This window comes from Falco peregrinus, chromosome 1 (genome assembly GCF_023634155.1).
Source record: "Falco peregrinus isolate bFalPer1 chromosome 1, bFalPer1.pri, whole genome shotgun sequence".
Lineage (NCBI taxonomy): Eukaryota > Metazoa > Chordata > Aves > Falconiformes > Falconidae > Falco > Falco peregrinus.
Genome location: NC_073721.1, coordinates 21,631,742 through 21,646,375, shown reverse-complemented (window position 1 = coordinate 21,646,375; position 14,634 = coordinate 21,631,742). Strand labels below are relative to the sequence as shown.

The 14,634-nt window shown below is 38.7% G+C and overlaps 1 protein-coding gene across 2 annotated transcripts in view; it reads right to left on the bottom strand.

Annotated features, from left to right (window-relative positions):
- PCDH15 (protocadherin related 15) overlaps window positions 1-14,634 on the bottom strand; it is an 821,537-nt gene that overhangs the window by 503,087 nt on the left and 303,816 nt on the right. The window lies entirely within an intron of this gene.

Sequence of the window (14,634 nt, the reverse complement as noted above, 5' to 3'; positions counted from 1 at the left end):
CGTTTATAATGCATGTAAATGCTGGTTTTGCACAGCTGGTGGAACCTGATTAATTGAACACAGGAGCAGTGATCAAATTCTAAAATTATAATCTCTATTCAGATTTCTTTTCTGTGCTCTGGGCCACAGAAACTCGCCATATAACTCAACTGCATCCAAAGTATATTTAAAGAATTTACTGCTTATAATAAAATAAAAACCTCCAAAATACTTTTTACAAAGTCTTAGTGACTTTTTTCCCAAATGCAGGCCACTCAAAATTTCACAGTGCCTCAGGAAAAGGTTTGCTTATAGATCAACAGGGATTACATGTTTATTCCATCTATAGAATAAACAAACAAAACAACTCTGTGCTTGTTTCGTATTCCTCATCTGTCTTTGTACCATTTTACATTGACTTATACCTCAGTTCTTCAGGTATTGCTTGCTTTGACCAGCTGACTTGCTGTAAAATACAATGCACTTTAAATACCATATAAATAAAATAATCTTGACAACCAACAGCCATATTCCATCCTACCTAGCACTTGCAGTAGAGATTGCTAGGGATACCACAACAAATCACATCAGATTAAAGGACAGAAATATCCAACAACTGTTCCATTTGGATACAATGGAAACAAGGAGCATCATTTGGAAACATGCTGGTATGTTATCTCAGATGAATCCTACACAGATACCTTGTAACCTGTAAACAGGTCCTCAGTGTAAGCAGAAAATTCATCCCTTATACCAGCCTGTGGTGAAGTGGGAGAATACCAGGAGCAGACCCCAGTCAGAGAAATCAGTGAGATCTTCTTTCTCCTATTCCCACATAGCCCATCTCTGAAATCCCTGGTTGTTTTTACAGCTAGCACATTGGGTTGTCTATTCACATTAGTCATCAGCTGCCAGACTCAATGCTTTTAACTTGAGCACATTCTGAAGCCCTACAAACATGTACGTAGCGCTGTGAGGAAGACCAGACCTCAGCTCTGATGAAACCCGGTCCTGACACTTACAGCTACCAGGAGGTGAGTGTGGAAGAGGTGGGAGAGAGACAAGTCACCTCCACACAGACATTTTCTTAAGAACAGTCACTGTTACAAAGCTGACCCTGGGACAAGCTAGTCACTGTGGAATCTCTGAGTGGCTTTCTATTAAATCACACATGAATGGAAAATGGAGTAAACCTGGGCATTTAACTTTTCAGATTTTTGAAAACTTGGAATGTGTGGGGTTCATAACCCAAACAACAGATTACACTGATTCACTGCTGCGATCTGTTGTTTGTGACAGCCCTGGAATGAAGTGTTTATTTCAGCTACCGTGGATTTGAATTGTTTTAGAAACATGATAAAGACAACAATAAAATGTTCACAGAAAACATTTTAGAAAAGCGTACAGATTTTCATGACATTCAGAATGCTGCTTAGACACCTAAAGGGCAGACAATTGAAATATATACACATATACATACACTGTTTGTCAACAGTTTCTCTCTCCTACAGTTTCAGCTGATCTGTTCTTAGAGAAAAATCTGCATTAGAGCCCCTGCATGCTCACAGGACCTTTCCCTGACTTCTATTTCCTGTTTTCTACTACCACAGTTGCAGAGCTGGTTTCCAAAACAGTATTCATCACATACACTGACCACTTCTCTACAGACAGACATAACTACAAGCTGTGCATTTGCATGTAAACCCTCTTGGTTTTTAAAAATATTAAAAAAAAAAAAAAAAAAATCCTTCACTTTCCATTGCTGAATTGTGATGTACAGATTCTCCAAAAGGGTATCTCCCAAGCAACTGAGGGTAATTCCTCCTCTATGGTCACTGGTCACACTGTACCAGGCTCCACCCAAAAAGCATCACCAGGAGCCTAGCCAGCAGCCTGCCACCTCCTCCCCATGTACTACATCTGCAGTGCTATGTTCAAGCAATTGGTTGTAAAACTGATGCAGGAATGCATGAAGTGCCAGTACCATAGCAGACCAGGAGCTGAGAAGGTCTGATATTCCCTCAGTCTTCTGCCCTCACCTCACTCAGCAGGGAAACCGAGTGCTTTCACAAAATATTCTTTCCAGCGTATTACAGCACACGGCATTCAGCTAATGCAGGAACACTCCTTGTTCTTCCAGCTTCATTAAGGCCCCCCAAAATATCTTATTCCTTTCAGAGGATGTCTAAAAGCATGAAACAGATGGATCCTTCAACATGCAAGACCATCCCAATGGTTTGACATGAGCAGAGGAGAAATGTAGAAAATACCTTTTATCTTTCTTTGGCTTATTCAGGCTGAAAAGGCTTTAGCTCATGTAAGGCCAACTTCTTTATAGAAGCGGAAAACATGGTGCCAGTCCCTTCCTATGAAATGCTCGAGAGAAGTTGGAGAGAAACCCAGAGAGAGAAACTGCAAATATGTCCTCACCCAGCTCCAGCTATGCCAAATGAAAAGCTGCCTGGGCTCAGATGTCTCCCAGCCTACGTCCAGCTGCTCCTCACTGCTGTTCTGGCGGAGGCACCCACTCCCCCAGCCCTGCTGGGAACACGGGCCACCAGCTTGTTCTCAAATCTGTTTCAATCACAGTGAAACAAGTTTAAGTGACAGGTTGTGGTTCATTTGGCAAAAAATGGTGTCAGAAAAAGTAGAAGCTACCCAGTCATGAGGCTTTTGGAGGTGGCAATGCAGTGAGAGTGGTGAGGAACAGCAGGCTGACCTTCTCAGCAAACACAGCCAAGAAGAAATTGGGTAAAAGCCTTTCCACTCAGGAAAGATGGGATATCCCCCAACATGCATTTGAAAATCTTAGTCCTCAAGGGAAGATTAGTCTGTACCAGATCTGGAGTCCAAACAGATCCATGTATTCTGCAGTTACAAACCGACTGCAAGACACCAAATGCAAAATCTTCATGAGACAGGAAAGGATTTAGGATTTTGTCTAAGCGAACACAGAGTTGCAGCTGCTCCTAGACCATAAAAATGATGCAGTTTCAGCACATCATGAACCTGGAAAGAACCAGAAAATGGGCGTTTCCAGTTACAATCCCAGACACAATCCCTCACTCACACTCTGCTTCCCACAGCCTAAAAAGAATTCTTAAATAGGGATGACATGAACCTGTATGACGTAATTACACTGAGATCCTTAAACAAGTGGCTGCTTTTCCATGTTTGTTCATACTAGATGCTGCCCTCCTGAAATCTCCCTCCTACTCTCCATCTTAATGAGGTTCACAAATGTTTAAGCAGCATATTCTGGAATGAAAGCTCCCACAGCCTTTCATCCCCCAGTCTGTGGAATACTTATGTTAGCCCATTTTAGGCTGTGCTTGGCTTGCTTAATATTTCTCCTGTTTACATTGAACTATTCAAGGAAACCTTCAGCAATGTATGGATTTACAGTTCTGAATACATACATGCCTAGCTCTTTCTCCTCCATCAGCCCTCTGTCCACTAATAAACCTGACTCAAGACAAAATCATAAACTAATGCCTTTTACTGTTCAAGACAATATGCGCACCTGCAAATATTTTGGTACCTGAAAGCAATTGGGTACCTACAAGGCCATTCATGTTAAGAACCACACACATGCAGTTACATTACATGTATGAATACCCACAAATTTCTCCATAGGAGTACCTACACTGTAGCAAATGCATTTGCATGTTCCTGTATAATCATTGTGTGTCTACATACTACACACAAGAAGACAGGACAAAAAACATTGATAAATCAAAGATTAGTCACACTGATGTGTTAAAACATATAAAAAAGACCAGATTTTGCATGAGTTATTAAAACAACAAGTCCAGTTTTGATACTTGGTATTTTTATATTTGTAAAAAACTTTTTTTTAGCAGCCTGCTGACTTAGATATTTGGGCTTCAATTTGTACTTACACAAAGTCTGTCTTACATCATTTTGGCACTTATAATTCAACAGCAAGCTACAAATACAATACTTTTAGGCTTTGGGGTAAATTTGAGTAACTAATGTAAGAAAAACAAAAAGTATATATCCAGAGTTTGTGTTTGTGAGATAATGAAAACAGTCAAATTTAATTTTCAGTAGGTTCCAAAATGCTAATACAAAACCAGATATATTTAGTGGAATCTGTACATTGCTTCACACAGAACAAAATCCCAAGGCCTAAATAGTATTATAAACCTTGGCAATCTTTCTGCTAGGTGTTCTCAGACGCTGCTACAACTTGTTTCAAATTCCTATAACGAATTTGGTCTTAACCAAATTTGATCCCAGGTCAGAAAAAGTTGAAAAATATTTCTATATGTCATACTTCCACTGGCCCCTGTAGTCCTACACTTGGATATTATGTATTTAGTATTCCTCTGGTTAATGCACAGTAATAAATGAATACCTGTGGGATTTCTGAAATTTGCAAACCGTCCAATCCAGCAAATCTTTTAAGCATGCAAATGGTTTCATAAATTTCCTGACATTCCTGCAAATGAGAACAGAATCTGAGCCGTAGCATTAATACATCATTACTCAAATTAAAGCTTAGCAATGCATAAGTTGTTCAGATTTGTATTCAAATAAGGCAAACAAGTGTCAAATCTAGAGGGGGTCTTGAAGCTGACATTAAGTTTTACTTTCTAAATTGTTCCCTGCATATTCTAAGTTTGTGTTCAAGGACTTTGCTTCAACACTCACTTAATATCCAACTTAAAAAACATGTTTCTCACCAGAGGAGTCTTTTGAGTTGAAAAATCATAAGGAATGCTCTTCTTGCCCCATTTCCATTTTTTCAATTATTATATATTCATTTCAGCAGTCAAAATCTTTAAGAAATGGTTTATATAAGCAGCTTCTTAGCTGATGCATTATCACTTTTGTTTTAAAACATGTGTCTTGTGTATGTTACTTTGTTAATTGTATTGTAATTTAGTATCAATTAATAGCTCTGTGGTTATAACGTGTTTAATCAATTACAACTCTTAATTATGCCACAGCATTGCTTAATAAAACAATATTCTATTGGGATTAAATAAAATAATTAATCTGCTATCCTCTTTCATGGGTAATTTATTGTGTGATAAAAGCAGTCGTGAAATTGTTTTCATGGCAACTAGCCTAAAAAGAATTTGCATATATTCTTCCTTAACTTATATCTACAGAGAAAAACTGTCACTGATTTCAGTGGTTTTTTACAGATCAGCGGGAGGATCATAACTGTCTCAAAAACAGTGGACAGTCATAGAAATTTAGTAATGGAGCAACCTTGTTTCTGAAGTAATGTTGAAACAGAGAGCTGGCATACTCGGCTCCAGTCAGTAACTGTCCTTTAGGAACAGCAGAACCACTGCTTTAGGGTTTATGGAGCTGCAGGTGGTACCTCTGCCTGGTGACATCATGGGAAAATTTTTCCTCCATGAAGTTGTCAAATTGCACCTTGAATTGATCTAAAGCTTTTGCCACTTTTCCCCACTTTGGAGCTTATATCATCCCATCATGATGTCCACACCTCAGCTGCATCGTCCAAATCCATTCACAGTGCCTCCTCACACTGTGCCATTCCATCCAATTGCCCCTCTTTAGGTCTTTTTTAGTCTTATTAGTTACACATAGCCATTTATTCTCTGTTTGGTATTGCATAGCACTTGTCATGACAAAATCAAATCTTAAATTATTTCAGATAGTTTATTCATGTGCAACATCATGTAAAATTATAATTCTCACCTTGTTGAAACGCTTACAAATCCTTCTGAAGCTGCTGCGACTTTCCCATTCTAGTCTTTATGATATCACAATCAATGAAGAAAAAAATTAAACATGACATTTTCATGTTTAATATTTGTCACAAGCTCAAAACAGACTTGAAAACACTTCCCTGTGTGACAGCACGCATGCAAGACAATGGTTTCACATTCAGCCATGACCATGTTACTGGTGACTTACCTAGATTATAACTCTGTTTGCTTATGAGAAAGAACAAATTAACTTGAAACAAACTGCAATGCTTGCTCTGTTGCCATCTACTAAGCCAGTTATTTATGCAATGAAATTTCCCTTGTCATTCCTATGGGACTTCTCCTTTCATCCATCAGTCTCAAATGGATAACGGTGCAGACTGTTCTGGTCAGTACCACAGATGCTTTAGGGTGAATTTCTTTACTCTGGTGACTTGAATACAAATAACCTCTCTGATTATTTTTCTAACTTTATCTATTCCTCCTTGAATCCCTGCTTTACCTACTTAAATAAGTGAAGAAACTCATTATAATGCTTCTCACAATGAGAGGAAGCATTTAATTAAATATTTGTAGAATATATTATCCTTTACTTCATCTCTTGGAAAATTAGTGCCATGTATTTTACTCTTACATAGTATCACAACTAAATTTAAGAATACTTTAAGATAGATATTTTACTGAATGCAGTGTGAAAATATTCACACTCCAAGTCCCCAAGGTTGGTTCATCTGTTCCGACTCTGATCATTTTATGTTAAATGGATGGGTATCACCTTGTATCACAACCCTCCGACACACTGGCAGAGATGGTGCAAAACTGCTGCAGTTTTTGGAGAAAAAAAAAAAAAAGTTAGGAAAATGAACTCTTCAGCCGTAAAGACTAGCAGAAGGATTCTGAGATGGCTGAGCATCTGATACAAGTTCTCAGCATCATCTCACACAGTTATTTTATAGTTGATAGGGTGATAGCTTTGTCCTAATCTTTATTTTAGATTTCACACACACACACACACACAAACAAGGTATTTGCAGAGGTGAAGTTTTTATGCCTGAATATAAGCACCTCTGTATAATTTGCCCTTTTACTAATTATTTACTTTTGCCGTTCACAGAGCTTTACTGCACGATGCCTTAACAGAATTCACACAGAGATTCTGCAAAACTAAAGGTTGATGATCACTCAACAAATATGAGGTTGGGACTGGCTTTACATGGAAGTTTCTTCGCTGTTCAACCTCTTTACATCACCAATTACAGCATGTTTTATACTTGAGGCACTACTGAGCTGACTTTTTTTCCCCAAGAGTCTTCTTTCTCCTAAACCTACTGGTTCTGATTTTGGGGTTTTCTGTAGAATGGAGGAATCAGTAAAGTTTTGCTTCTGTCTAAGCAACAGGCTGTCACATGAGGGGGCAGGAAGGGTGGTACCAAAGGACAACAAGTGATGTTAATATACGAAATCTGCAGCCCAGTTCACTGGGGCTCTCCCGGAGCAATGAAACTACATACTTGACAAATGTCTTTTTTGAACACAGGAAAAGGTTTGCAGAGTGGCCTGGAACAGGCTGGTCCACTCTGACCTTTGCTGCCACTCAGTTCAGGTTAGGTTTCCTCCCAGCATCTCCATCCATGGCATTAGAAACAACCCTTAATGTACCTACTGGTGATTTTCAAAGGTGAGTGTACCCCAGCCACTTCCACGCTTCCCACATCGTAGAGATAAAATATCTCCACTGAAGAACAGTGTAGATGTCGTAAGGGTGTCTTGTGATTGCCAATTGGAGGGAGGAACACAGCTGAGTTCTGGGCTGGTTCCCATAGCCCTTGAAACACAGGAGTAGGAGGAATGCCTAATGCTGCAGAAAAGCAAAGACAGCAGACTTGAATCTAAAAGGGGACCTCCCCGGTGACACTCAGCAGTGTGGAAAGAAAGTCCCTACATGACTCAGGCAAACATTAATGCATGAGAAAAATATGCTCTTCAAGTAAAAGCTCCATCTAGCATCTACATGTGCCTGGGGGAGCAGCTCAGCAGAGATACTCATGTATTTGTGTAGCACTGCCGCAACCTCCCATCTTGCTGCTGGACATCATCTAGGGGTTTATGCATAGAACCACTCTGGCTATTACAAACCCCTAGGAACAAGGCGAACAGCTCATTGGTCATTTGAGAAATTCACTGCCCACAAACGAACATGTTAGTTTGCCATCGTAACTTACTGATGAAATACTAAGACTGTTACAAGCACTTTGTCAAAAAAGTGCATCTTTCCTCTTCTGGGGAACTTTCTTGCCAGTTAGTGCTTTCTTATTTAGCAGGTAATGTAGGTCAAAACTCAGGACTAATATCTTCTAGCCCATATACACTGTACAGAGCCATGTTTGTATTTTTGTCCTCAGTTTGTAGATATGGTATGTTTTAGTACTTTCCTGATGATTACATAGCAACTAAAGGTTAAAAAGAGACTAGCTAGGGCTTTAAGAGATTTCCTTTCTGTATTTTTCCTTTATAGTCAGCAATTATAAATGTTTCATTTGACATAAAGGAACACAACTTGCTGCATTCAAGTGATACATGTAAATCTGGAAAGTCAGCTACTAAAGCTGTTCACTCTTAGCACTCCTGGTATCACAACTGTGCTCACGCAGGGCAATCTTTAATGTGTGCACATACTAGGGGTGAAAATGCTGATCAGGTGACAGCTGTTGGCCTGTTCCCTGATCCCTCCCATGCAAGGCTGCTACCTTTCATTATTCTTCCTCCTAGTACATACATGGGCTGGTTTGAGCTCATGGGATTAAGGATCATCTCCTTTCTTCTTCCCTGGAAAGCAAGAAGGAACAATCTGAGCTCTCTGTACTGTGCTGTGCACAAGGCAATGCCACTCACAAGTCAAACAACTCAGTCAAGATGGCGAAAGGTAGCTTCTCCGCCTTTCTCAGGATGGACTCAAAAGGCATGTAAATCGAAACTCCAGAAGACTACAGGGAGGTAGCATGACTTTAAAGGTCAAGAGAGAAAAAGAAAAGCAAAGCAATCAAACAAGGAAGCAAGGGAGCAAAGAGAAAAGACATGACATATGAAGAGCACAGTAGACACTAGGGAAGAGTGCATCACAAAGTAGGCAGTTTCCAAAGAATAACCTGACATTACACTCAAATGTGGCCAGCCACTGATAGATCACCCATCTCCATCACATGGTGATTATTCAGAAAAATTTTAGAACTTGCCATCATCGCTAATAGCTATTTAAATCTGGAAGGTACAGAAGTGGTGTAGTATTGTTCCTTTCCTGTCCCTTATTTAATAAAAAATTAATCATTTTTTCTGAGTAAAAGCAAATCTTAAAAAGCAGTTTACAAGTGGTTTAAGCTTCAAAAATCTGTTTCAGTAAAAGTTTAATGATGGTTCTGCATTTCTTCATGTCACGGTTGCATGTTACAAGAAGAATAAAAGCCACAGCTCAATGAAGACAACAGGGTAATGTATGACTGAAAGGGCTTCTGGCTTTTAAGAGGAGACCTCAAAACTAAGAAGAAGAGAAAAATAAGGCATAGTGAAAGGAAAATTAAAGCAGTGTTGTTGGTCTTTCCTTTCTAAAATTGCAGTTATTCTGAAGTATTTAGACCTATCATAGGAACACAGCCACCCACACATTCTCCAATGCACGCAAATGCCACGCTGTCTTCCAAAGACTGCTGACGGAAGTCTGTCAAGACAGAGGAAGTATGCCTTCATTTCAAAAAGAATTTCCAGAAAAACAGATTCGAACAGCTTTAAGGTATTCTTAGATCAAAAACAAAAACAAACAAACAAAAAAAAAAAAAAAAAAAAGAGGACCCAAGAGTTGGTGAAATGCCCCTCCTGTACGCTATGAGCATGAAGCTGCTTAAATGGCTCTGCCAGCTTCTAAAGTTACCACTGCTGCAACAGTTCCTCACCTGGAGGTTTATTCCCCAAGCCGCTAAAAGGGGTCAAATAAGAAATCTTCACCCATCTTATTACACATTACATCTCAATGTGTCAGCATTTAGTGATGTGGCAGACTTCATACAGCTGCATATAGAGAGAATGGCTCGCTCGCTCTGTAACCCCAGGTGGAAGACTAAAAATTGAATACCCGACAGACATTTTTGCTCTGATTGCCAAAAGGTAGTTCAGACTAACAACCTATTTTACAACTGGTAAATGTAATCCACTTGTATTTTCCATCTCTCCATTTCCAGAAGCTCAGCAGATGCTTGTGCCTGCAAAATACCAATTTGAGCTGTCACCTGGCTAGCTTAACACTATTAAGAAAAAATAAAATAATGATAATAAAAACCCGTTACATTCCTCAAACACACCAACCTCATCCAAAGAGTTATTTTATTTATTCGGGTTTTTTAAAGCACAGATACTAAAGGCAGCAATGTCTCAGAGAGCTCCACTTGGGACAGAGTTACTGGCAGCATCAGAAGAGACCCAACATCCAACATGCAGTGTTTAGAAAAGGAGTGAATTGATCTTGTTATATCAACTTTGAAACTGCCTTCTGTAGCACCCAGAGAGAGCTTGCCCTTCAGGCAGGTTTTTACAGGCGCTTACGGTTTTACTTTGATTGCTGTTGTAGCAGAAATATATAGCTTTAGTACAAAGGGATTATCTGTTATCCTACCCTTTGGGAGAACCTCATACTGTGACAAAGACTTTTCTCTGCTTAATCTCTTAAATTTCACAAAACTAACAAAAGTACAGCACATCTAGCATTACATTTTTTTTCTCTAATGCCTCTCAGCCCCTTGAGCGCTAAGCAATCATCGAATAGTATTTAACATCACCATATCTGATTCTTAATTCACTGATAAACTGAAGTCTGATGACATCTTTTGGGTTCATAATTTGAATTACCTGGTGTTACACTGCTCAGTATGGCCTTCCCCTACTGTATTTTAGGGAAAAGAACAAAGTAAGAAGGGACTTGATCAAAACCCTAGAAAAAACAAAACAAAACAAAAAACCCCAAACCACAACCACATTATGCGCTTCAGGATCAATTGATTTTGGTATCCTCCATCAAGCCTTACCCACAAGGATTACCCCTTGGTATCAACAGAACCATTTAATCCCTCGCTGTGAATTGGTATATTCTTTCCTGGCTCAGACATGTCGTCACCAGCAGCCTCTTCTTCCTGAGAGACTTAATATCCTGCTAGTGAAAGGTCATTAGTCTGTTTGAACACAGATCATACAAACTAGAGTTCTTTAAAGAACAAAAACAGGGGCAAACCCAGAGGGTTCACGCTGGGCTGCATGGTCCCTCCTGAGGCTAGTGACACCTTCAAAGCCCAAGGGCACAAAAGAGAAGCCGGGGCATTGCTTGCCCAGAGTGTTGCTGGCAAGTTTTGGGGCATTTATCTTCATAGAAGCAATAAGCCCAAAACAAACAGGAAGGCACAGGTCCTGGACCCTCCAGTGGGATATGTGCTTACGGGAGCTGTTCTTGCAGCCAAGAACCATCACACGCTGCCATCAAGGATTTTAATTTAAAGACAGAGACAACTGAAGACCTAAAGGTGGTAATATTGCATAATTAATTAGGGTTATATTAGATAAATCACTAAAAGGAAACAAAACTTTTCTCCTCTCACTTCAAACTACTTGCTCTTGGATTCAAATACGCGTACAAATACAGGTGGTTATACCCTATTCATGTTCTCTGACTACAAGAATATGCTGCAATGCAGAAGGAATTGAGCAGTCAGCACAAATCCTTCCCTTTTACCAGCAGCACTTCCAGGGGAAAAAAGCCTGCATTCATCCATGGAAGTTGACTTCTTTATACCCTCCCAGCAATGCCAACTCACAAGCAAACAGCGCTATGCACTAAATAAGGATTATAAGGAGTAGAGTTTCTTCTTAAAGGAAACAATATTCTGTGCCAAGTACTTCCTTTGAACACATTGTTTCTACAAGCGCAAAGACAAGGAGGCGCTATAAAAGACTGTTTAAATGTTAAAAAAGAGATTTGAAGAGAAAAAGACATAATGGTTTTAAAATAATATGTTACCTTTGTTATGAACAGGTTCACTAGGTTACATATTTCTGTTGACTGAAAAGTACAGGGTTCACTTGGTGCATCTCTACACCAGTGTTAAAAAAAGGCAATCTCACAACAGTCCTATTTATCCATAAAATCCACAAATCTAGATATCTTAAAGGAACAAGCACAGCAATTCTGTACACGCACACAACTCTGCATTGAAGGCAAAATCACACCAATAGAAATTACTGGGCAGCAAGAACAGCAAAAATCAGCTGTATGCTCAGTGCCTGCTTCACTGCTGCACAAAATCATCTCCATACGTACTCACTTTCTAATTCTGTTTTGCTTTCATTCTGAGTAGTTAAAAAGACCAAAGAACTGTATCTTGCCAATAGCCCTTCTAACCCAGCACACTCTTACATGAAATGTAAACCATTAATAGTACCGCTGAAGAACAGAAGAGCACCTTGTCATACCTGCAAAGATTTTTAAAATCAGAGAGACAGCAGACTACTGCCCCGAGGATGCAATATAAACCAGGAGCTGCTATCTGAATGTGCCTGGAGATCTCAACAGCGTAGAGATGGATGGGCTGGAGGATGTGAAACTTATGTATCCCCTCCAAGCAGCCAAGGATCCTGTTTAATTACAGTCCAACTCGGGTCTCAGTCCTTGATCCTCACAGACGTCACCTTTAGCACAGCATGTGCTTTTCTTACTTCTGACCAGGTCAGGGCAATGCTGAACCTGAAACACTGCATCAGGATCCACAAAAACAGAAAGGACTTCGATCTGTCACATAGTATTCCAGCGTGGTGAAGACAGAAATTGGGGAAGTTATCCATTGACTTTACAAGACAAGGATTCTTCTTTTTTATAAGACAGTTACTATGGTTTTTTTCTACTTCTTTGCTTGTATTTTACAGAGCTAGCTGTATAAGAAAATGTTTTGGTTTCGAGGCATTTTTGTACTATTTCATTTGCAATGTTTGCATGCCAAGCAGTGAAGCAACATAAACTGCTAGGCAAAAGAGGTCTGGTGGCTACCCATCCCTATGCCACAGAAACACACAGATGCAGCCAGCCAGATTGTAAGTCTACTGTATCACTTCATAAATAATTTTCTTGAGGATTCATAATACTTGTATGAATCTTATGAATGTTATGGTTTATTTTAAAAGATACTTTCTTCCAAATGTTAAATTTTGGTGGACATGTAATCTCTGTGTTAAATTCTCTGATCTTCCCTCTTAGTAGAATGCTAAAATTTAAGATTTTTGTGCTGCTATTAGATAACCAGGAGGAGAAACAACTTTTCCATTAATTCTGGTGGTCATCAAATTAATGTTGCTTGATGTCCCATTTTGACCTTCTTGCTGATGGCAGCAATATCCTCAAAAAACAAATGAATTTGTAGAGGTCAGTCTTGCAGTTCATCCGTAAGAAGAGAAACCTGCCTCAATCTATGGCGAATGACAAAGAAGGTTTACAAGGAAATCATTAGATAGATTTTTCTCTCCTTTCTTTCTGCCCATTTATTACAGGATTTAATTCCAGAAAACTAACTTCATTGTTAATATGCCTGTTATTTTCTAAACAAAATCCTATTTATTTTATAATAAAGTTAATAGAAGCAGGAAAACATCTAGAAAAGGAAATAGCAAGTTCCAGCAGATAAAAGGATGGACAAGGAGAAATTTTACAAGAAAACTATATAAGAAAATTTGATATTTTAAAATTCAAGAGTGAATACAAATTTGAAGCATAATAAAACCCAAATATTTCTTTAAGAAGGAAAACCAATCAAAGAAAGCAATTGAGTAGACAAGGTAATTACCAGCCAATGTTGGAGACTTTGTACAAGCTAGATTTTTGTCGCAGTGTTATCATCTGCTCTCATTCAAAAATATAACCACTGCTTCAGTCAAATCATCAAACTATTTATGCTTCCATCTTGGGAATGTAGTTGAAGATGGAGAGAGGAATTATTTCAGAAGAATGATGCTGAAAAAGGTATACGTGCATGTGGCAAACTGAGGCAGAGTTAGTTCAGAGAATGAATATACAAAGGTTGCTGTTTTTCTCTTCCTAGCTGGCTTGCCTGTATCTGGACTCAGAACATTTCAGAATGAAAGCTCTAATTTTTCCTTTTTCCTTTTTTTTTTTTTTTTTTTTTGTGTGTGTGGCAATTAGATGTTCTGCGAAGCATATTTTTATACTAATTCAATTTCTTTCATGCATCTCCCTTTAACTGATCGCATTTGTGTGCAGTGCAGCTTTTCTGCTATGAGAAGTGTGATTTCTTCTTAGGCCACTTTGGGGGAAACTGCTTTATGATCCAACTGTGCTAACTTGTTTTCCTACAATGATTTTTTTATTGTTAGCAAATATGATGGTCACACTACTTAAAAGTTAAATAATATTTACTGTATGATATATAGTATATTATTATCTATATATACTATACAATATTTTTTTTCAAATTTACCCTGGGAAAACCAGATCCTCTGATACCATCCCGATCTAAATTAGCAAATAAATGGAGTACTATGACCCTTGTGTACACTTCTTTCCTCTTACATTTGACAAAATAAATAATGAAATCAAATGCAAAGAAAAATATTTCATTACTTGAATCAGAAGTAACTAGATATTGGTAATGTAAATGTTTCCCACTGTTAAATCACTCCTTAAGCCTGCAAACAGTTTTTTAGAACTCATCCTTTGCAGGACAAGAAGAAGCACAGTAAGATAACATCAGAATATGTACCTTTTGCCAACTACACATGCATGCGTACGTGCCTGCCTTATCCATAAGCAACAAATGTAGAAGCCCCTAACATCCAGAACCTGTAGCTCAATTACACATGAGATTTTCAAAAATCAAGAATTCAGAGTGGCCAGTGTTAACAT